Source organism: Numida meleagris, chromosome 1, assembly GCF_002078875.1.
Source record: "Numida meleagris isolate 19003 breed g44 Domestic line chromosome 1, NumMel1.0, whole genome shotgun sequence".
Lineage (NCBI taxonomy): Eukaryota > Metazoa > Chordata > Aves > Galliformes > Numididae > Numida > Numida meleagris.
Window position 1 is genome coordinate 174078840 of NC_034409.1, and position 23751 is coordinate 174102590.

The following is a 23751-nucleotide window of genomic DNA, read 5'->3' on the forward strand; positions in this document are numbered from 1 at the left end:
GCTCCCCGCCGCGCCCTCCACGGCCATGCGAGAGGTCACGTGACCGCGGTCCCGCCCCGGGCGCCGCAATGGCCGAGGCGGCGGCGGTGCGCATGCGCGGTGCGTCGAGGGCTGGGCCTCGGGGAGGAGAGGGCGGTGTCAACGTACTTCGCAGTACGCAGAAGGCCCGAGGGGGTGTAATTTGTCAGTCCGTGATTAAAACTATTCCTCTAAGCCGTGAGAATCTAGCTGAAATTAAGCAGCAATCTCAGACAGGCTGCGCATGGCGCTGAGGATACTCATTTTCCTCTGAACTGCTTCCCGTCATTGGGCTGCGTGTCTCTGCCAGGAGCTGAAGGGGGCAACAGATGTCATCTACCTGGGCTTGTGTGAGGCCTTTGGCACGGTCCCCATCACATCCTGATCTCTGCACTGGGGAGATACAGGTTTGAGAGGTGGACTGTTCGGCGGATAAGGAATTGGTTGGATGGTTGTAGCCAGGCTGTGGTCAGTGGCTCTGTGTCCAGGTGGAGGCTGGTGGTGAGAGGCGTCCCCCAAGGGTCCGTCTTGGGACCAGTTCTCTTTAGCATCTTTACCAATGACATGGATGTTGGGATCGGGTGCCCCCTCAGCAGGTTCGCTGATGACACCAGGCTGAGGAGTGCAGTTGACACAAAAGAAGGAAGGGATGACATCCAGAGGGACCTTGATAAACTTGAATGGTAGGTCTGTGTAAACCTAATGAGGTTCAATGATTGGCGTAATTCCAGGCACGTGTAGAGACTGGGAGAAGAACTCACTGAGAGCAGCCCTGCTGAGGAAGACTTAGGGGTCCCTCTCTACTCTGCCTTCTGCAGTACTGCCTCCAGGCCTGGTATGCAACACAAGAAAGATGCAGCGCTGTTGGAGCGGGTCCATCGGACGGCCACGAGGAGCAGAGGACGGGAACACTGACCGCTCCAATGAAGATAGGTTGAGAGGGTTGGGCTTGTTTAGTTTGAAGAAGGGAAGGCTGCGAGGAGGCCTCATTGTGATTTCCAGTATATAAAGGGAGATTAGGAACAGCAGAGAAATGAACTTTTTACAGGTGTAGATTGTGAGAGGACAAAGGGGAACAGTTTAAACTGAAGGAAGGGAGATACAGATTAGATGTTGGGGAAGTTTTTCGCTGAGAGAGTGATGAGGCACTGGCACAGGCTGCTCAGAGAGGTTGTGGATGGCCCATGCCTGGAAGTGTTCAAGGCCAGGTTGGATGGGGCCCTGGGCAGCCTGATCTGGTGGCTGATCTCACAATTGGTGACACTGCCTGTGGCAGAGAGGTTGGAACTAGATGATCTTAGGGGTCCCTTCCAACCTAAGCCATTCTATGATTCTGTGATAGAGTGGAGAAATGGCATTGAGTAGCTCAATAAAGCTGGCAATAGCTGTCAGGAAACTTACTGCAGGTTGTGTAGAAGTTTGTTGATTGTGTATCCTGAGCTGTCATGTGCAAGAAGGGATGGAAGCAGAATGGAGCAAAGAAGTTACTGCAGCACTTCATATAAAGGTGAAACTTTGAACTTTTTATTTGCAGAAATGTGAAAATATTGCTGTGGCAAAAGTGATAATATGTGATAATATGATTCATAAGTGCTCCTATGGATTACTAGGTAGCGAAAGCAATGGTGTCATTTTCCCAGATCCAACAAATGAGACAGTTCATCTTTCTGTGACGAAAGCTTAATGTATACCAACACTATATGAGAACTGCTCTCATGGGAAAAACAAACATTTGGTTGAAAAGGGCCTTTTTCATCTCTGTCTGGGACATGGATATTTGAAAGCATGGAAGCAACAAGCTTGTTTTTTTGTTTATGTTCATTCTTTTTGCCATTGAGAAGAAAATTCTCAATTTCTTGATCATTCCCAAGGTTGTAAGTATGCTGGAATGGCAATATTTGGAAAGGTGAAAATAATGCATTGCAATCAAATGTTTTGACTTTGACAGTGTATGGATATTTGAAGCCAGTAAAGTTAGAAATCTGTGGGAAATCAGAACACGTATTTCTTCCTAGATATTTCTTCAGCTCACCTACAGTGTACTGCAGCAGAAGGTGTTGCAGATAATTCACCGCTGGGCTATAAAAGCTGTGATCAGTGGCGAGGTTTCAGGAGCAGATAATGCTCCATTTTTGGCAATCTGTGAATGCAAAGGAATGTCGAGGCGTACCCCCACAGGGTGGTTATTTGCGTAGTTTTCAGCTAAGTGGATGTTAAAACATTATCCAGATGTTGGCAGTCCTGGAGGACATTTGAAGTGAATGCCCTGTTGGAACCACTGTGATTTTCAAAGGGAGAGATGATGAAGGGACACTTGCAGTGAAGCAGTTCTCCTTACATCTTTCTCCTGGGGCTCTGACAAAGTCTGAAAATGAGACCAATCTGATTTTACATCTCCTCTGTGTTATGACTGTGCATTCATTGAAAGGCAGTTTACAGGAAATGCGACCGTTCTTGAAGGCTACAGATTTGATGAGAGGTAGAGTGTGCATCATGCAAACAGAATACTGCGTGGTGAGTGCTCAGCCAAGCTCACGCTTCAGGAGCCTGACATTAGGAAATCAATGACATCACAAAATAAATTCTAGGTTCTTGAAATGTCTTAAAAGTGATGGGATTAGCCACTGTCCAAAACGCAGCAGTGAAAATAATGGATCTCTGGGTAAACAGGTGTGGGAAAGCTGAAGAAACTTATTAAATGTCACGCTAAGCTGAGCTCTAAGTTGAAGTTATTTTCAACTGTACAAATGAAAAAAAGAATTGTTTTATTTAAATGCATTAAACAGTATCTAAGCTGCTTAGTACCATTTAAAATAATACATTTTTGCTTGTTCTAACTTAATTATAGCTTTGTGTACTGTAGAAAAGCAAGGTGCTCTTTTCCTCCTCACAACAACATCAGCTTTATTCTCTTCTTCATCAGAGCACGGGTTCTTCCTCTTTTCCTAAATTAAAGCTTGCCCCACGGCTAAGGGAGAGCAGATGAAGTAGGTGTGAATTACGCAAACTGGATGCCAGAGGTAAACTGCATTTAGGATAATGTGCCCTTGATCTCTCTGTTTACAGAATTATGGCTGGCTGGCTCCTAATGATGCCCGTGTCCTCAGGAGCCCTTTCTGGGGATTTCTGGTCAGCACAGAAACATGCTAGGAGGAGGATGGAGTTAATCAGTTGGGCTTTCCTGCTGCTATATTCAGCCTAGCAAACTGACTCCGACAGATGTTTCTGCTTTTAGGCCACGAGGAACTTTAGTGACTGGCTTTCCCTGTGCTCAAGAAGCATGCCAAGCTATCAAAGACTCGGTTTCTGTAAGAGCGTTGTCTTGTCAGGTGGTGTCTTTTCTATCTCTGGCCTAGCAGATTTTAATGAATTTCTCAAGAGACTGATTCTCCCAACAGAAGAAATAGAGGAAATACTCATTACCTGATTTTCTCTTCTGTCTGCAGGGGCCACGGGCTGCAGGCAACTGAAGTTGCAGAGCAGAGCTGCGCAGAGCAGAGCTCAGAGCCCCCGTTTGCAGCCAACCTGCCATCAGCTGTCCCAACTCGCTGACTTTGTGGGGTAAGGAGCCAGACCTTGAACGAAATTTCTTGCTGTTAGACAAGATCAGACAAGACCAGATTAAAGCAAAATGGACCAGATTTTCTTCTCAATTGCACCACTGTATTTGAAGTTGTGCCAGGACAGCTCCAGGAAGCAGTTACATGCCCAAACAAAGGACATCTCAAGGGGTATCAGCTTTTCCTGAACTCATGGCATTGCTGATTTTCAAAGGGACACAATGCCCAGAACCGTGTCTGCCCTGCAAACGGTGCCTTTTAAAATCAGACACAGTTATTTGTGCTCACAACACAGGCCTCTCAAGGCATTGAGTTCCGTGGGTCAAAGAGAAAGGCAGTTATCTGTCCAACCAAAATTGCAGGTGCAAAATCGTGCCTGCAGCTACCCGTGGCCATAAAAAACAGGCATCCTCTGAAGGCCGGTTCTAACAGAAGTTGCCACACAGCAGCTGTGGGAGTCCTTCCTGCCCCAGCTGAGCCCTCAGGGCATTTCTCCAGCACGTATTCTGTTTGCTTGGAGGAAGGAGAAATACAGTTTTCCCCATCCTCTACAGGGTGACTGTTTTTGTGGACTGTAATGTTACTAAAACAATTGCTACTTCATGAATTATTAGTCTGCCAGTGACATGTTACACAGCTGCACTTGTATCAAATCCCTATGAATTATCTAAATAAGCAAGCTTGCTTCCTTTCCCACCATAGTCGCTTGTCTCACGTGTCATTGGAGGCTGCCATCCTGCAGACAGCCCTGCCAGCAGTTGTCCTTGCAAGGGTTGTCTCCTCGAAGCTGCCGATGTGAGGAAGGACTTGTTCCCTGGGTCCTGATTCAAATCCTTTAGAAATCAGGAGAGAGGTGCTCACAATCTTCAACGGGTTTGTATTACATCCCCAGATAGTAACTTTTTCCAGGCAGGAATTTTGCTTCAAACGCTTCTTGAAGACATTTGAGAGATCTGTCAACTGATAAAATACCCAGCCTTAAACCAATACAGACGGTGGATCCCCTGAATATGCTGTGTTCTATTGTAGAACACAGGTTGTTTTTTTTTTTTCCCTTGGAAAAGCAATCGTCTCATCATTTTCTTGTCCAGAATCAGACCTATGCTAGCTTTTCAGTTAGAGACAGCCAAACCTGCATGCATAAGCCCACCTTCACCTCCCACCTAACAAAGAATGAAGAAAAGGCAGTTCCTGACTCTCTACTGATCTGCACCTGAGTTAAACATCCAGAAGATGTCCAAATTCCTCTTTTTTTTTGGCTCAAATCCACCTAAGTGTAAGGGCTGCTTGAGGAGTCTGAGGTGAGGAAAATCCAGACTTGGTCCTCAGCGGGTTTCTTTCATGCAAATCTCAAAACATGAGATTTTTTACAGCAATCATTTTATTCAAGAGTATTAGCAAAAACGTAATGAAAACCATGATCTAACCCCGTTTTTCCACCCACCAGAGATTTTCCTTCACCTTGTGTGGCTGGTGACCCTATAAGCACGCAGCTGCTGATTTGGGTATGTGAAAAGAAAACTGCGTGAGTTTAGTGAAAGCAGATAGAGCCATCTAGTGACATGAGAAATGCATTCTTCATTTCACGCAGTGAAAGACCTACAGAGGCCCCTAAAGGTCAGCATTTACCACCAGCGGGCAGGAGAGCCCCTCTCCCTTGGGTGCGTCTCATGGTGTTCACGCAGCCAGAGCTTTGCTTGGTTCCCAGCAGCCCAAAGCCAGTTTGGAGAGTTGGGAGCAGGGAGGGCAGTGCCAAGCAATAAGGGTGCTTTGAGTCATCAGCAAGGTTTGGCTTTGGGCCCCAGAAAAATGGGAAGAGTGTGGGGTGCCAGGTTTGGGCAGAGCTTGGCTTCAGCTGCAGAGCATCCTGACAGGATGGCCTCGGCTCACTATGTCTTGGTAGAATGGATTTCCCCACACATTGATTTTGAGCTGCTTGAGCCAAACAAGGAAAAATTCAGGGCACTGGAAATACTACTTAGAAATGAAAAAGTAAAAATATCTTATTTCAGTACGCATATGTGTGTTTCAAAATGTATATATAAATTTTTTAAAAGGCTCTTTTTTAAAACAAGGAAATGTTTGAGTTTGGACTGAACATTTCCTCTGATCAGAGTGAAGCTCTTTAATCATTTTTTATCACTAACATCTTCAAAAACCTAGGTTTCTTGACAGCAGAAACTTTACTTTTTTCCTCTTCCCTTCCCTTCTGTCTTTGTCCAGCATAGTCCCCTCTCCTCTGAAGAGTTCACAGCACTCCGTTCATTATCACTCTAGCTAGACGCATTACTGCACTTCCCAGCAGATTAAGACCCAAAGCCCTCTGTTTTACAGTAAACTCCTCAAATGAAGGGATAATGAGGTTTCTTAGAAGGTTTCCACACACTTCTTGGTTTATACAGGGGAGATAAGACAGCCGGGATAGCTTTCGTGTGAGCCTTCCCGAGCACTGTCCAGGTCTTGTAGTGCTTCTGGGAAGGAAGGCATTCTCCTGGTGGAGGCACACCATTTGCCCGGGGGCAGAGAGACCAAAGGCAGCTCTGTGCTGCCAGTAAAGCTGAGACAAAGACTGTTTGGGGTCCTGAATCCACACTGCTGAAGACAAACTGCCAGTGTCCCCACCACAGAGCCCGCAGGCTGAGGTCTCCACGTTACCCCATGAGGTTCTCCATACAGAACCTTCACCTTGTGCACGGCTGAGAAGTGGAAATCACTTTCAAAGCACCTGAAGTGGGTGCACCAGGGTGGTTCTTTCACAGCAAAGGGGTGGAGGTACCTGTGGGAGCATGGCATGGGGATGGCTGACGATGTGGGGCTGGTACAAGGCCATTGTGGCAGGGAAAGGACGTGAGCTACAGTTCTGGGAGAAGCCCCATCTTCAAGGTTTGGTTTGACTCAGAGTGGAAACAAACCTGACACTATCTGCATCACAAAACACTCCAAAGCAAAACGTTTTGTTTGGGATCAGACTATATGTTTGGCTTCTCCTCTGATTTTCTTTTGGGGAAAAAAAAAAAAAAAAAAAGAGCCAAAGTGTTCCTTTCCTTGTTACCTCGGAAAGGTTTTGTTTCTACCGGGTAACACAGCTCTTTGGATGTTTTTGACCAGTTCTACTTGGCAATTTGTTCAGACCTGCAGTCCCAGCCAGGAGCTAGGCATCCCACTTACTTTGTACATCCCTAATTAAGCCAAGGGGAAATGAGTGGATATAATTTACTACTAGGGTGAAGGGTGAAAGGGAAATATGGACAATACAGCCATCAACAGAACAAAAATGCTTTTGTCTAGGCTTAGAATTTAAAAGAAAAACTCTCTTCTAATGAAAGTGACTCCCTGCTACACTTACTGATTATGGCTGAGACTCTACCATTTAACTTTGTTCATCTTTGTCTTGATTCCTCTTTCCAGATGATTTTTAATGTCCCTTCCAACCCAAGCCATTCTATGATTCTGTGATTCTATGAATTGAGCCCTTGGACCTGGCTCTCTTACCCTCCCACAGGGCCAAGTCCTACCAAGACCAGCTAGTTTCAGCACCAGAGGCCCTCCAGGCTTTAACAACTGCCTCCCCACATGCTCCCTTCCCCCATGCAACTTCTGAAGCTCGTAGGAGGTTTCCCTGAAATTTTATGACAACAACTAGGGAAAAACAACTTTGAAACTAAAATTGCCTAGCAAGACACAGCCTGCAGCATGCTTTTTATGGCCCAGGACTCGCAGCGTTCCTGGCTTCATTTCCTAAATGCTCACGGCACTCCCCCTTTATTACAGGGCTGCCCCCCAGCACGTGTGGTAGTGGGATGCAGCTCGGGGGTGACGAAGCAAATGGCTGGGGAAATGGAGATCTTGAAAAGGTGTTTTTTTAAAAATGACATGAATTACAGCAGAAGGGCTAGGCAGCAGCTGATATCTTCCACTTAGAGCCAGAGTCACTGGGGTGCTCATCAAGTCTGTAGCCTTCAAGAATGGTCACCCCATTGCCTTGGCAGGGCACCAGTAGCTTTGTGATGCTCCTTCCCCGTGTGCAAGTTGAGAGCAGAATCTAGCAGAGTTGTGCCCCAAATGTGTGGTATTGTACAGGCTCTATTAGACCCTATAAGATAAAGCATGGTACCAGACTGGCCCTTTCTGATGTGTCCATTGATACAAAGTCACCAAAAATCACTTTATTTATCCCTGGGCGGAACCCTTGTGTGTCCTTCCAGTGCAGGACCACGCACTGCAGCCTGCATGCTGTGGCCATCCCAATGGCACTGGCTGAATCATAGCAGCCCAGCTCCCAGCTGAACAAGGTTGTCCCAGTCTGGCCATTTGAAAATTACCCATCTGCTCCAGACTTGAGTCTGCCCTGCTTGAGTTCACAGATAACTTGGTAAGAGAATGTACCAGTTGTGGAATCACAGAATCGTCCAGATTGGAAAAGCCCTTCAAGGTCACCAAGTCCAGCCATCAGCCTGACCTACTGAGTCCCATCACTGCACCATGTCCCTTAGTGCCACATCCACGTGTCTCTTCAGTAGGGATGGGGACTCCACCACTGCCCTGGGCAGCCCATTCCAATGCTTGACCACCCTCTCCATGAAGAAATTCTTCCTTATGTCTAATCTTAACCTTTTGTGTCACAACTTAAGGACTTTTCCTTGCATCCTGTCACTTGTCATATGAGAAAACAGACCCACACCCTTGATAAAGCCTTCCTGAGCTCTGCATGCTGCACAACCACAGGCAGTCAGAAATATTTGCCTTTGAGCCCAAAGGGAGGTGCAGAACCTCCTTGGCTATCTTGTGCTGCCCATAGAATAATAGAATCATAGAATATCCCGAGTTGGAAGTGACCCACAAGGATCACTGAGTCCAACCCCTTCCTCCACACAGCACCACCCAAAATCAAACCCTGTGTCTGAGAGCTCTGTCCAAATGCTCCCTGAGCTCCGGCAGCTCAGGGCCATGCCCACTGCCCTGGGCAGCCTGTTCCATGCCCACTGCCCCCTGGGGAAGAACCTTGTCCTGATATCCAACCTGCAGCCAACTTTCCCCTTTTCTCTATGTGTTAGCAGCAGGAGTACTTTGTCCTCAGTCAGTGGTGGTCCCTTGGATCACAGAGCTGTGCGCAGCTGAGATGAACTGCAGGATGACAGCACTTCCCTGCCGGCATCCCATCAAACAACTGCTTTTTCCTGAATACTTTTGGTGCAGGAGCTCTGGGAAATGGCTTTCCCTCTGTTACAGGAACACGGAGGGACCGCAGTCACTGGCTTCAGCTGCTCTAAATAGCCCTAGGCCTGTTCACCAACTGAGGTACACATTTCCTCCTGTTCCCCTTGTCACAGCACGGGAGCTAACAAGGGAGTGAAAACTGCCAGCCCTGGGCAAGGGTGTCACGTAGCGGTGTCCCCTGGCTGCTGGGGCACAACAAGGCAATTTGCCTTCTTCCTCCTCTCCCCTTACCTGTAATTACGCTGGCTTTGTTCACCGCTCATCTGTTCTCCCCAGCCCTGTGATCCAGCAGCCGTTCCGGCTCTGCCACCTACAAGCACTTATTTGTTTGCACAGTTAGGAGCACTTTTTCTCTGCTCTTTTGAAACAAGGTAAACTGCAGGCAATTGAGCTGGCGACTTGACACCGATAATGTGCCTCGCTTGGAAAAAAAAAACCATCGTTGTTTAAGTGTTAAGCATTTGGGCATGACAGTAAACATGCTCTGAAAGGCTCAGGGAACACTGAGGGACACCGGAGCTGCACGTGGAGACAGCAGTGAGAGATTCCCCTCGGGGCTATATGCTGGGAGATGCCCATCTCCAACACATTTAACTAGATATAAAGTTGTAGTGTGCAATATGGTCACTAAATTGTCTTCGGTAAGTGACTGCGTATTTGACTTTGGCACCTTTCTAGCAGTGTAAAAAGCATTTGTAAGGAACCATAAAAAGTCATTACATATGCAGAACAATTGAACCTCCTCAGCATCTGTGGTAGGAAACACATCTGTCTTCTGTCCGCTCCTTTCCTCAATGTCTCCCTGAATCAACTTTTATAGGAGGGCCGTAAATATCCCTTTCTATTTGGATCCAGGAGTTAACAATACCCCCTGTGACCATAAACACAAGACGGTTCATTCAGGAAAGAGGTGCACTCAAGTAAGCAGAGATCTTTGTGACAGTTGCTGCCAGTATGGTCCACATGCACCGCTAATCACATTAGCGTGAGAGCACGGAGGTGGCCAGCAGACAGCGAAATAAAGAGGGAGAGAAAACCAAGACTAATCTTGTTAAAAGGGAAGCAAAGATAGACGCTACTCTTACACAGAGGCTTATAACGTCCCCGCTTTCCCAGGGCTGGCATCACCTGGATGCTCCGGCGCACGCAGGCAGGCCTCTCACAGCGCTGGTGGGGGGCTGCTCTGCCTACGGCTCTTGGCTCTTGGTTTCTGCACAGGCGACCTCAAGTCCTACCTGGAGAGGAGTTTCCTTGTCTCCAGATGATCTTAAAAGCAGTGGGAATATTTTTAACCCCTGAACATGATCGTATCCCAATAGGCAGGGACTCGGCATTTTTAATAGATGAAACAAGCACCTAATGTAGCGCATCCCTGTGTGTTGTCATTTCACCCTAGAGAGGCCATGTTTGGGGGTGCCCCCTCCTTGAATTAAGTCTTTCACTCTGGCTGTGTGAGGAGGATGCTCGGATTTCTCTGTGGCACTTTTATTAATTGGGGGATCCCAAAACACAGACCAAGCCACCAAGCCTGGAGCTGAGAATAAGCTGAGCAGCCACATCGTAGCCTCTTGCAATTCCCACTACAAGGTGGCAGTGCTTTCCATGCCCTAGCCAGGGTGCCCAAAAATCCTTCAAGAAGGATCTTTCAGGAAGGGGAGGTTCAATTGGATATCAGGAACAGGTTCTGCACCAGAGGGTGGCCGGGCATGGAACAGGCTCCCCAGAGCAGTGGTCATGGCACCGAGCTCATCAGTGTTCAAGAAGTGTTTGGACAACACTCTTAATTGTATTATCTGATTTTTGGATGGTCCTGTCTGGAGCCAGGAGTTGGACTCAGTGATCCTTATGGATCTGTTGCAGCTCAAGATATTCTACAGTTCTATGATTTGGCCAATGCCCAAGCCCGTGAGCTTCTAGTTCACTGGGCCAGGTGTGGTTTATTGGGAAAGACTATTGTCCCCTTTTGAGGGAAACAGCACAGGGCTGTTTGAGTGGCCCCCCTCCCACAAAGTGTAATGTTGAAGGGAAAACAGTGCCTTGTTATAAGAAAGGAGCCTTAGCTTGGCTTTATACCTGTGGTTGTTTGATTAGTATCATCCCATGGTGATGAGAGTGGAAAAACAAAGCGCTTGCGTCAGCGGATCAGGTGTGTGCTGCTGTGCGCTCCCATGGCTTAGCAATTAATCAAACGGGGCAGGGAGGGGAGATCCAGTGGGCAGGAGAAATCCCGAATGGAACACATCCCTCAGGGTTGCATTAGGTAGCAGGGAGAGATGAAGATGATTTTATTGTGCATTGGTGTCTGGAAAGACCCAGTGACAGACCTGGACAGAACCAGCATTTCCGAGCTGCTGGGAGCAACCTATGGGTAGTGAACTGAAGCATGGGAAATGGAGCAAAAGGGATGGACATGGCTGCAGACACTGGAGAGAGGGGAAAAGGGAGAGAACACCATCTTTTTCTCCCTCGTGGCTGTCTCTCCAGCCCTCGGATGCAATTCGCTCATCTCCTTGGCTAAGCCAACGTATCGATCTTTCTCTGGGGCTCTGACCCTTTCATGCCTTCTCTGTTTGCAGAGTTATCTGCAGCATTCCGGCCTTCTCACTGCTGCTCGAGGGCAGCAAACAGTTCAGATAAAATTGATCTGGTGGATACAAGGCAAGATGTGATGGAGGAACCCGGGGCACGAGGCCATTCCCTGCCCTCACGTAAGCTGACTCATGCGGAGGGCTTTCCCAACAGGTGACCCTGGATGGCTCCAGGCAACACCCACAAAATGCAAACTGGGGTGTTATTACGGTCATCCCTCCTCCTTGGTTCCCCAGGTCTTGCAGGCCGTGCTCAGAGGACTGCAGATCCTGTCCCTAAGGCATGTGGGAACACAGCTCCAGCTGTGCTGTGCTCAGAGGAGGTGGCGGGGACTGGAGAGGGAAGAACCTCAGTGTACCCCAAGGCTCGTAGGCAATATTCTCCATCTTTTGCAAATAGCCAAACCTGTCAGAACAGAATAAATCTGCAAACACCAACACAAAATATAAAAATGAAGAGCCCCAAACTTGTGTTTTGACCATTCTAGGTGACAATAGCTTCAAGGATCACTAAGGGAGAGCTCCATTTGCAGCAGCTGTGGCCAGCCATTAACTCTCAGGGTCTTAATCAGCAAAGCCACTGGAGCAGCACAGCTGCTGGCAGATCTGGCTGTGGAGCTGCTGACTGGGATGAGGCTAACTCTCCCTTCTGAAAGGAATAAAAGGCCTCTAAAGAATTTGGTTGTGTAGGAGTTTTTACTTCACACTTGTTCTCCATGATTTATATATGTATTTTTTTATGTACAATAATGACTGTATTTTCTATAGCAGCCTCCACCAGAGGAAATTTGTTTCCTAAAGTGTTAGCAAGCAGTGGTTCTGACCTCTCCCAAAGGGAGGACAAAGCAGTTTAAAAAGGGGCTTTTTGTATCCAAGTGGTCTTTGTGTACACTCAGCAACCTCCAGCTATGGAGCATCTTTGAAGCCCTGCTACTGAAAATAAGGGAGCGTCATTACTAGGGAAATGGGGAGAGGTAAGGACAATGCTTTCAGCTGAGTTGGGATCTGATCCAGATCATTGTAAATGGAGATACAAGTGACTGAGTATCATTTAATTCACATACCAAACCAAAGTGCATTTTATCACATAATTAGAGGAGATTTAGACTGAATATAAGGAGAAAGTCTTTTACAATAAGAGTGGTGAGGCACTGGCACAGGCTGCCCAGAGAGGCTGTGGATGTCCCATCCCTGGAGACACTCAAGGTCAGGATGACGGGGCTCTGAGCACCTGATCAAGATGTGGGTGTCCCTGTTCACTGCAGGGAGTTGGACCAGATGGCCTTTAAGGGTTCCTTCCAACTCAAACGATTCTATGATTCTACATCAGCTGTTCCTTAATAATGCAATGCCTCGAGCGTGCAGTTAGAGGATTTTGCTTGTCCATGACCTCTCAGATGAGCATATCAAATGCAGTCTGAAACAGGCTGCCACTCCTTTCCAGAGGAGCTGATGTGGTTATGAGGGCAGTGAAAAGTCAGGCAATTCTACAAGGCAACTCTCTTGAGTGTTTTAGAAGGGGAAGGAGAAGAAGAAAGAAGAGGAGGAAGAAGAAGAGGAGAAAAAGAAGAAAGAAAAGAAGGAAGAAGAAAAAGGAAGGAAAAAAGAAGAAGGAAGGAGAAGAAAAGAAGAAGGAAGAAGAAAGAAAGAAGAAGAAAAAGAAAGAAGTAGAAGATGAAGAAAATGAAGAAAAACAATGGCCTGGAGGAACAAGACCTGTGTTGGAGTCTCCTTCCTTGAAGCAGGCACTTTCCCTAGCCAGAAATGTATGCTTTTCTCCCCAGTTCATGCTTTTCTAGTGCTTCTGAAATTTCTCTCTGCGTTTTTTGGTCTTTCTGGTTATATACGTACACATACCTGCATCAAAATAACAATTTCTTCTTTGTATTTGGAATCAGAGCTAGTAACAGTCCTCTGCTTACACGGCTTGGTCCCTGAGTGGCTTCTCAACATATATCCGTGTTTTGAGGCAGCTCCCATTGTTTCAGCTATCTTACTCTTGACGAGCAGTTTGATTACATCTACCATGTGTTGTGAGAAGGCAGCAGCCGCATTGATCATCTTCAACAAGTCTCCATTTTACCCTGCCTTCCTAGACTGCTCAACATACTGCAGGTGTCCCTCAGGTGTCCCATTCCAGCACAGATGAAGGCTTGATGCTGCAGTAAAAGCCTTTTGCTGCATTACCCCGTGGTGATGCCGGTGTTACTCAGTGAAAGCAGTGCTGCTGTCAAGTGGAGCAGTGAGTCAGGGCTGTGCTGATGTCCTTAAGGAACACGTTTCATGATGGCCTGCTTTTAGAATTGCTACCAAAATACATTTGGGAAATACATTCAGTAAACTGTTTCACACTGAATCGTGGCATTTCCCAAACTGTCTGTGGCACACTAGCTGGTGAGTAATTGAGGCTGTGATCATCCTGCAGTCTTACTAAAACAGTAGTCAAAAATTTAAAGTTTAACTCACTTCACTTAGTGAGTGTAGTACACATAGTTTACTATTCTTTCTGAGTGTATGTTTACCAGTGTTTATAGTCTGAAAGCAAATTAATTGCATGGTAGATGTTCTGCCTTTCAAATCCTAGTGTGCCTTGGGCAAGTGACTTGTGTCTGTAATGGTCCCACTGAAGGATCATGCATTTGACACAGCAAGCAGGGAACAAAGTCACCACATTTCACCCTAGGTGCATGCAGCTCCTGGGGCTGCCAAGTGCCTTCACCCCCAACATCCTTCACTTGGATGCTGTCAGAGCTGCTCTGACTGCTTAAGGAGGTCCCACTTCTGCAGTGTTGACTGCCACTGCCATGTGTGAGAGCTCCCCTCCCATGTTGGAGTTAGTTTCACCCACTTTTACACAGTGTTACATGTGTGCCAATGGCCAGGACTAAAGGGTGGGCTCTGATCTCCTCCAGAAGGAGACCCGGGCACACAGGGCAGGAAGGGAGCCGCACTGCACCTTGTTGGCTGCTCAAATGGACACTGACTGCACTCAGTGCTGGTGCTGCTGTATACCCAGCACGCAATCTGAGCTGTGTTTTCACATGGCACAGAAAGGACCGTGTTTGATTCCCAAGCACGTGATGGATCTCCATGGAGGGAAATCAATACCATTTGTAGGGGAACGCCGCTTGGTTCTCACTGCCTCTCAGCACCTATCAGTCTCAGCAGATACTGCCATCCCACCCACTGACCAGACAGCAACATTTAGTGCCTACATTTTATAAGCTTTCGTATGAAGAGAGGAAAGTGGGCTCTTTCCAGCTGTAAATATCATATCTACTTCATAGGAACCACACACTCACTTTGCTGTTCTCCTCTGATGGGGTGCGTGAGGCTGGGGCAGGAATGGAGGGCTGCTTCCCTGTGCAGAGATTTGGTGGTGCTGGTCTTGTAGCATGCACCCACTCCGCAGGGCAGCAAGAAACAGGGAGATGTCATCTCCCTGCCAGGAGGCCCAAAGTAGAGTATACACACACCTCCCAGAAAGGAAGCACATCATTCCTTCTCTTACAATGCATCTCCCCAGGCTATGTTCAGAGCATCTCTCCAGCACTACTTTATTTCTTCTGTTACGTGGGAAAATGTGTGAATAACCACTCATAGACACAGTCCTGCATTTAGAAGGGTGTTCATGCCTCTTCTTGCGTTGAGATTGGTGTTTTTAAAGCAGCAGATTTGAGAATGATACAACTTCAAGTGTGAGTACATCGGGTTTGGAAGGAGGTGGGTATTAAATGTTAAGTTTTGTGACTTTTTACCTTAGTTAACAGTCCGTAAAACTCAAAAGTCCCAGGTGTGTCATTGTCTCCTTTTGGCACCAATCATCAGATTTCAGGTGAGGCTCACCTAAAAATCTCAGGCAGAAGCACTGAGACTGGGCAGATCTGGGCATAGCAACTACAATTTGTCACCTACTGAAAGCTCAGGAAAGCCTTTCCTCCCTTGTAGGAAGCTACATAATCGGAAGACAGCCACACTCTGTCACTGTTACAGATTAACAGATGGCTTTACCTGCCGCCCTCATGATGTATCTGAAACTTCCTTTTGTAGCCAATGTCTTTGAATGACATTATTCATACCAATAAAGGAAAATAATAAAAAATAGTAATGTTTCTGATACTTTCTCTCTTTACCATAGTGTGATGAAAAGTAGCTGCCATTTCCGTAGCCATCAAAGATCTTTATTGAAATTAAATTAATCTGTGGTAACATTCAAAATCTGTAACTATTAGACTTCCTTTATCATAAAAGAGGAAATCTAATCTTTCTTTTTCAAAAATCAGTTTAAAAGATTTATTTCCAGTATAGATGTAGGTGCTATTCTTTTTAAATTGAAAGCCTGTGGCACATTTTTTAAGCTTTTTGCATCTGTGCTGGAAAGTAACACCAATGTTGGAGTTCTCCTATATTCTTTTGAATGCTGTCTGCATCCTTCTGGCCACCTAGCTTAAAACTTTGCCATCCGCTCTTGTGAAGGGCCTCCAGCATGCAGACATCACCTTCCATTGCTTTTGTGCTTGTAGTTGTTAACATAAAATTTTCATCAGTGATATTTACGTGCCATTTTGCCAGGTGCTGTTTGGACAGATAATAAGAGCTGTGCCCTGCCCATGTGCATAGATAACCAAGATTACTCAGTAAATATAACTCTCCTAAAGACTACGCAAACAGTTTGTGTTCCATGTTGTACTTCCCTCATTCTTCATTCCCCTTTTCTGGATTCATTGGTTCATTTTAAAGCCTTTCCATGCTACTGTGACTGTCACCACGTTCCCCTCCTTTCTTCACCGTTGACTATCATGTTAAACTGAATTGTTGCGCACAAAGCAAATCCTGATAAGAAGCGATAACATGGTAAGCAGGTTTTGTGCCTCTTTCATAGATTTCTTGATGTAGCTGATACAGCCTTCAGTTAGGGTTGGCTCAGTTTCCCTCCACTGGTCATTTGGTTATGTCTCTCTGGTGCTCTGTCAGCTTAACAGGTCTGAATAGTGAGAAGACAGTGGTAATAAAGCCAGACAGCTATCTCCCTTAATAGCAAACTCAATCTTCCCTCAAAAGAACTAACACATGATGAAAATAAGACAACATCTAGTGGAATGTTTTATCTATAGCACGGGAATATATTCCTTGGAGACACACCGAGTCAGAGCTTTTCTGCTGAGATAACCTTTTCAGTAGAGCAAGAAATGCCACATGACCTTTATGCAATCTCACCACACTGCTCCTACAACATCCCTTGTTGACAGAGTCAGATACGTGAACCAGAATAAGTCCTTGCTAGCATGCTCCAGGCCCAAGGGGTCTCATGTAGGTTTGAGCTGCAGGCTGCAAGCCTCTATGGGCAGTAGGCCTGTGCTGGGAGCTGGCTGGGCCACATACGAATGCCAGCTCTGATGGATTAGTGGATTTGGATTGAAGTCACTCTGCCTTCATCAGACAGCAAATATTACCCCTCTCTACTCACCCAAGTTTCTCTAAATTCTTTAGTGAAATGTCACTCTAGATTCCAGGTGCAGCTTCATTTGACCTATCTAGCTCATCCACATCATTTAATAGGAGGTAAAATCACCATGGTTTCTTCCTATCATTGAATGATTAGTGTAAAAAAACACCTTTATCATTCTGCATAGCTCCACAGACCACAGCCCTTACCTGAGAGCAGCTGCAGCCATGGCTTCTTCTGTCCATGGTCCATCTCTCAATGGATCATGGTCAGAGGGGGCCTCCAAGATAACTCTGCCTGTTTCAGAACAGTTAGGCTTAGTACTGTTGAACCTGGAAATAGCTGTGGAGTTAGCTGAAGGCATGAATCACTGTTGTAATAGCTTTGCACCTGACTGCTATCAAGAGATGGGGACGTGTCCCCAGCCCAAGATAGGCCAGATACAACAGCTAAGGCCATTGAAGATGAAGTCAAGGACCATTACTGTGCTGTCTTTTCATGTGTGGTTGATGTGTAACATTCTTTACCCATGCAATGTAAGCTTAAATGACTTCAAATAGCATTGAGACAACTCACAGGGTGGGGTTGCCGCAGGCACTTTCCAGGAAGAGAACCGTGTCTTGCTTTCATGTCCTCTGAAGTCTAAAAGCACCCATGGCCAACTCTCTATAGCCATAGGGCAGTGGAGATCTCTCATGGCAGGAAGCTCAGAGCAAGGAAAATACATGTTCTGAGAAGGCACATTGAGCGCTGCCTGTATGAGATGACTGATCTCCCACATCTCTCTAAAAGCTGGACCTGACCTGAGTGTCGTTTCCAAGTACTTCTCTGCCAGGGGATCTGCTTTTGTTCTACAAGGAATCTTGGGGCAGATAATTTAGTGGCAACAGGCTTGAAACTGCTGTACCATGGACACCGAAATAACCTGCATTCTTATTTTAGGCAGCAACTTGACTTTGATTGAGACTAACATTTTTTACACATTTATAAGAAACATTGTTTGCTGCCAACTCCGGTTTGGGTCAGAAGATGCAGATCTGTAGGGACGCCTGCACCTAAAAGCAGAGAAGGACTAAATTGGACTTCCTTAGGAGTAGGAAGACAAGAACAAGATCCCCTGCTGTGGCCAGCTGAGGCAGACTGGCCAAAGTCAGGAGCTTCCCTTGGTGTAGGGATATAAGGAAAAGGTTCTTTACAATAAGGGTGGTCACCGAGAGAGGTGATGGATTCCCCGTCCCTGGACACATTCAAGGTCAGGCTGGAAGAGGCTCTGAGCACCTGATCAAGGGCTGTAGTTGTCCCTGTCCATTGCAGGGGAGTTGTACCAGATGGCCTTTAAGGGTCCATTACAACTCAACGACTCTGTGATTCTGTGTCACTCCACTCCTCAGCACTGTCACACCAGGTCCCTCATAAGCAGCATGTTCTTATGGGGACTTCATTTAAACCATGCCAAGTCCCCCTATTGCATAGCTGAGGCCATCTATTCCAGAACACACATCTCAGACACCTGGATCTCTCAGTCCCAAGCTTTAGAGAAACTGTGCAAAGGGCTACGTTAATCACATGTTTGCCAGCACCTCACCTCCTCTCTCATCGGGTTTCATTCACACAGCCCAGTCATGAGAAACAACTATTTGTGAGGAATGACGATCTTCAAGTTGAGGCATGAAGTGGGGACTTAAGAGATGAAAGCACAATTGCTGGCTCTGCTACAAGTTCTCCCTGACAATTTGGGCAGGTCCTTTAGAGCTGCATTTATGACTTTCTCTTGTGTGTGATGCATGAGAATGGTGGTGAGCAGAGCACCTACTTGACATAGCTGGAAGACTCTGCAATGCATGTAGGGAGAAAGGTGTAATGGCATCTTCAGTAAGCCATCTGAAGAATCTAATGAGATTCTAGATTAATTAGATGCATCTTATTTAGGCATCTTCAGGAAGAAGCCTGAATAATCCTTAACTTTTGCTACGGTAGTGATTAATGCTCTAATTAACCCCCATTAGGGCCACCTCCTCCATAGGCTTTTTAGGAAGGAGGTTCCAAGAGATGTTCTGAACTTCAGTTTAACGTGATTTCCACAGCAGACAACATGAATACCCATTGGTGTTCCCTCTTCGTTCACACCAAAACCAAAATATTCTGTGGGACATCCATTGGAGGGAGCCATGGCGAAGATATTTTCTGTTGGGTACCAGCTGGGAGCTGGTGACCTTCATGTTTGTGCTGGTGGGGATAGGTAGCAGGTGTCAGAGGGGAGTGATCGAAGAGCTTTCACCCAAGAAGGAATTAATAACATCTGCTGCTTTCTTTCACACTTCTGGAAGGCTCACAATTGAACACTGATTGATGGCCATGGCTGATGACATGAGCAAACCCTTGTTGGCGCCGTCTCGAAGGCAAGTGCCTATTAATGAAAGAAAAAGGCAAGGAGGAAAGTGTCTTGCAGGGCTCACAACTCCCCTATCAGTGCTGGAAAGTCTAAGTGAGTGGCTTGTTTAGGGGGGTATATTTGCTGACAAAAGTCTGTGCAAACAAGGACCTTGGGAGAGCGTACAGGGAACAGCTGCTCTGTATCTGGGAAAGGTAAATGCAGTTTGCAGAACAAACTCACTCTAATTCAGGCAAATAGTGTTACAAGCACTGTAGCTGAAAAGAAAACATGTTTACTGGGATGTTAACATGGCTCATATCAAGTGCAAGGAAATGGGGAAAATGCCTGTGTCTGTGAGACTGCTGCCTGAAGCAAATAATTCCTGCTAGGAACACGCTTTTGCATGAAGCTTCTTGCCTTGGTTGAACACCCTTAGTACCTGGGGGGGGAAAGGTGCCCAGCACATCCCAGAATCTGACCCTGCAGACCCAGTCTGAGTGCCAGCTCAGAGCTTGTATTTGCAAAAAGCACTTTTCACTTTGACTGCTCCTGGAAGTAGCCTCAGGCTATGCTCATCAGATGCATACTTACCTGCTGCTGTCTGCCTCATCAGCTGTTCTAATTAAGGGCTGTATCTCAACTCGGGTGATTCTGAGACCCCTAAGGTGGGTATTTCTGAAATGTGACTGCAGAAACAAGGCTGCTCATGGCCCCAGGGGTACACAGCATGACAGCTTGGCATGGGAGATGCCTATGTCTTCCTCTCCCATAACTCAGTGCCATAGAATCATTAAAGCTGAAAAAGACCTCTAGATCATCTAGTCCAACTGTCGACCCATCCCCACCATGCCCAGTAAACATGTCCCTAAGTACCATGTATACACAGTTCTTGAACACCTCCGGGGTCAGTGACTCTACCAAATCCCTGGGCAGCTTGTTCCAGTGCATTACTACTCTTTCGGAGAATAATTTTTTCCTGATATCCAACCTGAACCTCCCTTGGCACAACTTGAGACCGTTACCTCTCATCGAGTGCCAAGCATGTGAATGTTCATAATAGTTGTGTTGCTATTTAAAAGCAGCAATAATAATAGTAAATTTTTTTTTTGTAAGGTTTTATTCGTTATAGCGTGTGTACCCAGCTCACGAATTTCTGCTCTCAGCACCATGCAGGGCAACCCAGGGCTAGGTGGTTCCTGTGTAGCAGCAGCTGCCGTGTTCTGTTGGTTTTCCCAGACTGGTCACCATGCTGGGACGTGGCTGAGAAGCAGGTTGTTGGTTTACTGGCAGCTGCTTGAAGGCCAGGCCATGTGTTTCTCATTGAAGCAAAGAGCAATTAAATAGTCGTCTATGTGATGAGTGGGCTAGGCAGCAGTAGGAAGGCATCGCCAGGGTAGAGATGAACCGTGTGAACCAAGGGATTTCCCCGTGGCTGGTTCAGCTGCCACAGGAGCTAAACCTTGGGATCCTTTCTAAAAACAAACTTTTCGGTAACTGCCTGCATCCGACTTGAGCTGAATTAGAGAAATGAAACAGTGGCTGTGACTGGCGGGGGCTTTGGCTGCGTAGGTGACATCTGCTGTCCGTGGGAGCCCTGCACAGCGTCACAGCCCAGGAGGAGCTGGAAAACGGCCCGAAGCTCCACGTTCAAGGCTTTTTGTGGACAACATCACCCTCCACCGACGGCTATACGACATAGCGCTCATTGCTGCCACTCGGTCCCTCAGCAGCAATCTTCAACCTCTCGGCGCACTTTTATGGCTGTAGATAATGCCGTGCCCATAAAACGATACTCGAGCCCGCGCGCTGGTGTAACTGCCTGTTTACCTGTCCCAAGGTGAGAGCTGATAAATCCTTCTATAACTACATGAAGAATGTGCGTGCCGTATCAGAAGCCCCGTCATGTTTCTGACTAGAGGCCAAGAATGGGCTTCAAATGGAGCGGTGCAGGAAATCTTTAGACGTGGGCAGAGATTTATTCCTCCCTGGTTATGATTAGACCTTGGAGCTGTTCCTTCCACTGAAAATTAGCAACCGGATTGGAGCAAGTGAGCACACCAAACAAAGGGTGATGTTTTCTGCATGGAGAAAGTGCCATTGGCCCCAGGATTTGGTTCAAAGTGACAGAATAATGGTTGTTTCTCCAATTTTTTTTTTAATCTTTGAAGGGTAGAAACTAATATTACAAAAAGAAAACCCGTGCTTAACTTCTAAAACAAACAAATAACAAGAAATAAAAACACCTCCACAACACATTAAATGGTGAATTGAAAGCAAACATCATTTGTTCTTTAAAATGCTGTGATTTTTAAGCCTGTTATTATTTAGGAACCTGGCATGTAATGTGTGCATGTTTGGGCAAGGTGAGGCTGCTGCACAAGGAGTGCTTTGGCATCCACACAGAGTAACACCACTCACAGCCACTGCAATGTTTGCAGTGCCATACATGTAGATGGACCCTGCAATACCACATCTTTTTCAGTGCTGGCCACTACCAAAAGATGAGCACTCATCAATTTCTCAGCATCTCTTCCCAAGTGTGTGACTCTCCATTCAATACAGCTGAGTACAACCTCACTGAGAACCACTGGTTCTTGCCTTGCAGTGCTCTGACCCTCCTGAGTCATGAGGCACCTCCAGGTAGCGTCCCCTGTGGATGGGACCTGTTATCTGCCATGGGCACCAGGAGAATTTTGTCTAACTCCAGGCCTTGAGGAATAGTGCGTTTTTACACTTCCACGTTCTTTTTTATTCCTGCTACACACTCAATTCCTTGGCTGTCATTATTCAGCCCTTCATAATTTCACCGGAGGTTTTGCATGCTGGCAGGTGCAGTCTGGTGTGCCCATGGTTTCCCCAGTCCCCTCACCCCTTCTGAGTGCCCTTGACTCAGCCCTCCTTCGTTACACCTTCTGCAGATTTATCAGTCTCCATTGCTGCTGCTAAACCCATTTGTTTTGCCTTTGTAAGCTCTGTTATACCTTTTCCTAACCTAAATATCTCCAGATTGCCTCCATCTGATCTCCAGGAAAGCTTCCCTGTGCTCCAAAGCAGGCTGTTAGCTCGTCTATTACTCACTACTCCCCCATAGTTAGCAGCCAGCACTCTAAACTGGAACACCATAAGCCAGCATGTTGTGTTTTACATGTGATACCAATGAGTAATGCTATGCCTCATCTTGTGAAATAGGAAAAAAAAAAAGGCCTTCAGGAGATATAAGAATGGCAATCATGCAGAAAACGATTTTTTCACACTGTTGCCCATGCGGAAGAAGAGTGTTTAGTTGAAAGCTAGGCTTGCTGAACTTCAACGCAGATTATTTCGTGGTGTTCTTTTGTGCAATGTCCTATAAGGAAAGCTCATTAATTTTAAGATCCTGTACTATTTTTTTTTACAGTAAGGTTTAGCTTATATGTCCTTTGGCAACGCTCTCACTTCTCCTATCAGATGTTCTGCTCACCAATCCCCAGTGACACTCTCTTGACAGAGACAATTTAGAGGTGCTTTAAAATTATTGCTTTTAAAGTCCTTTGGAATTTACAGCTGTATAAATGTCAGGGATATTCCGTATATGTGAAAATCTTGGACAGCTGCCTAGCCTTGGTGTTAGCAGGAGTTCAGATAAAACTGCAGTGTGACTGGTTAGGATAGGAAAGAGATTATGGCGAGTCATTTTGACGGATAGTTCCTAATAAAGGTGCTCTGAGTGATGGAATATTGTTTGCTCCCGTTTTGCTTTGCCCACTCATTTAAAGCATTTTTCATTCCTGCAGAGGAAGAGACTCCGCGGACGGGGGAATACCTGATCTGCCTTTAGGTGAGCTCTGAGATGAGCCGTGGTCCGGATGCCACCAGATGGAGCCCGCGGTCAGGAGAAACGAGGGCAGGCCGGGGCGAGGGGATGGCTCCGACTGCAGGGAGCGCGGTGACCCGAACACGCCAGCTGCACGCATCCTGGGGCTGCCTCAAGCCATGAGTGCCTCTGGTTGGCACCCCCGGGCCTTCCTCTCGACCGGACCTCTTCTCTCTGCTTATGGAAAGGGACTCTGATTCCAAACTCTTCTAACTGCCCTTCAAATATTCCACACGTTTCTGCGCTGCGCTTCAATCGCCGCTGTTAGGACCCAGCTCAAGATGCTGCAGGGCAGTTGGCATCCCCTCAAAAATTTTATTTTTCTAAAAAGACAAGCACTTCTGCTGTCTTCTCTAGTTCATAACAAGTGTTTAATATTAAGTGATGCGGAAAAATGTAATGATCTCCGTGTCTTAATTCTTCATGCCTCATTTCTTTTGGATTAACACTCGGCTGTGACTATTTTTATTAGTCCTTATAAAATCAAACCAAAAGCCAGTGTTTCTTTTAAGAAATCAGTTGTTCTGAGTTCTGTATTTACATCATGGGCATCTTGAGGGGAAAAAGGACAAGGTTCACAAACCATTCCTCAGGCTTTGCTCATACCAGCTGAAATAACGCAAGCATTACAGTACGTTGAGAGAAGAATTAGACCACATCTCAATTTGGTGTCCAGTTTTGGGTTCTACAGTACC

General features: G+C 46.4%; 1 long non-coding RNA gene across 1 annotated transcript; it reads left to right on the forward strand.

The window, feature by feature from the left end:
• Positions 97–23456, forward strand: LOC110388989. Its single transcript, XR_002433034.1, has 3 exons — positions 97–1525; positions 3465–3579; positions 22977–23456. It is a non-coding gene; the product is annotated as an uncharacterized LOC110388989 (long non-coding RNA).